The following is a 2,444-nucleotide window of genomic DNA, read 5'->3' on the forward strand; positions in this document are numbered from 1 at the left end:
GAGTGGACAGTGAGAGACAGAGAGAAAGGTCTTCCTTTGCCGTTGGTTCACCCTCCAAAGGCCGCCATGACCGGTACACTGCGGCCAGCACACCGCGCTGATCCGAAGGCAGGAGCCAGGTGCTTCTCTTGGTCTCCTATGGGGTGCAGGGCCCAAGGACTTGGGCCATCCTCCACTGCACTCCCTGGCCACAGCAGAGTGCTGGCCTGGAAGAGGGGCAACCGGGACAGAATCCGGCGCCCCGACCGGGACTAGAACCCGGTGTGCCAGCACCGCAAGGTGGAGGATTAGCCTATTGAGCCGCGGCGCCGGCCTGTCAGGTACTTTTCTAAAAACTTTACAAATACTAACTCACTTAATGTTCATGAAAACCCTGTGAAACCGGCACCATGGTTTTCCTGCCTAGCAGGCGAAGAAACCAAGGCACAGAAAGCTAAGTGGAGGAAGTGGGGCCGTGCCCCCGCAGACGGGATCCAGAGACCGTCTCAGCTCACCGTGTGTGGCTGGATGACAGAGGAAAGACACTTGGAATCACAGTCTGGAGGATATTGGGAAGGGACCAATATTTATACAAAAAACAGCCCAGTGAGTGGGATGCTGCCGGATACCCCTCACATGGTTGCGTGGGCTGCACGAGATATGGGGATGACAATCCGGGCTGGCCTGAATTCCCAACTGAAGAGGATTTTGCTCCTCAGCTAATGAATAGAACCATCAAATGGTGACTCCGTTCTCAAAGACAGCCCTGTCTTCCAGACTGAATAAGCAGAGTGCCCACCCAGAGGGAGGCTGCACAGACTGGCAGCTGTTCTGCAAGGCTACGGTCTGCCAGGGCTGGTGAAGAAGCCCACTGGTAGGTGGCCTCGGAGGCAGAAACCCAGCCCCACAGCTCCGCAGGCTGGGAGTGCAGGACGGAGGTGCCGCGGGTTGTTTCTCTGATCTGTGAGGGCAGGAACCCTTGTTCAAATTTCCCCTCGATCTGAGGACATGGGTCACAGCAGAGGTCTGCCCTAATGAACTCATTTTACCTTGTTCCTCTGAGGAGCACCCACCTCCAAACAAATCACACTCTGGGAGTCAGGCCAGGACTCCACACAGCTTCTCTGCAGGGTGGCGGCCAGGGACCATCACTCAGCCATCACAGGAACGAGACCTGGGCTGACCCCTAGCCCTGCACTTAGTAGTTCGTGTGAGTCCTCGCTGCACCTCATTTATATTGTCCTCATGCTGTGGTGAGGATCACAGAACTGGCCCAGGTAACATGAGAATCCTAGGTCTGCGGCCTGCGTTGTGGTGCCGTGGATTAAGCTGCTTGCAACGAGGGCATACCACATTGGAGTGCTGGTTCCGAGTCCTGGTTGCTCCACTTCTGACCCAGCTCCCTGCTAATGCGCCTGGGAAGGCAGCAGTGGATGGTCCAAGTGCTTGAGGCCCCTCTACCCATGTAAGAGACAGGTTGGAGTTCTCTAGCTGTTATGGCCATTCCAGGAGGAAGCCAGCAGATGGAAGACCTCTTTCTGTCTCTCCCTCTCTCTGTTGCTCTACCTTTCAAATAAAAAAAATCTAAAAAGAGGCTGGTGCTGGGGCACAGCGGATAAGGCCACAGCCTGTGCACCAGCATCCCATATGGGCACTAGTTCAAGCCCTGGCTGCTCCACTTCCGATGCAGCTCCCTGCTAACCTACCTGGGAAAGCAGCAGAGGATGGCCCAAGCATTTGGGCCCCTGCCACCCACGTGGGAGACCCGGAATTAGCTCCTGGCTCCTGACTTGCAACTGGCCCAGCTCCTGCCATTGCAGCCATTTGGGGAGTGAACCAGCGGATGGAAGATCGCTCTCCCTCTCCCTCTCTGTAAACTCTTTCAAATAAATAAATAAATAAATCTTAAAAATAAATACTGGGTCCATGTAACAGAATACGTGTCACGTATTCATTCATTCGACAAATGTCATGGAGCGCCTGCTAAGTGGCAAGCACTGGGGGGGGGGGGGGTCTGAAACAGAAGCAAACAAAATGCAAGAACACATACTCCAGGGCCAGGGGGTAGCAGACGCTGTGGGGAGACAGCAGGGGCTGCGCCCGCGACTGGGGGCCACCGAGCAGCGTCGGGGCTGGGACGGCCCGGGGAGGCAGGGTCGTCCTGGGCGGCGCAGGGCGTTCAGCCACGTCCCCGGCCCTACCCACTGGGTGCTGGCAGCGCGCCCACCACTCCGTCCGGGCAGCGGTAGCGGGTAAAGGGGGCGCGGGGTGGGGGGGCGGGAAGGAGCCCGCGCCCCGGCCCGCAGAGGAGGACCCCTGGCGGGAGGCCACTGCCCCGCCCCGCGGGCCTGAGGCGGTGCCGCAGCCCGGCCGCGCGGCGGGGAGGAGCCCGGGGCGGGGCAGCACGGGCGCGGCCCGGGGGCGGCGGCCGAGCGAGCGGACGCCGCAGTCCCGCCCCGGTGCGC

The sequence above is a fragment of the Lepus europaeus genome, chromosome 4, assembly GCF_033115175.1.
Source record: "Lepus europaeus isolate LE1 chromosome 4, mLepTim1.pri, whole genome shotgun sequence".
In the NCBI taxonomy this organism is placed as follows: Eukaryota; Metazoa; Chordata; class Mammalia; order Lagomorpha; family Leporidae; genus Lepus; species Lepus europaeus.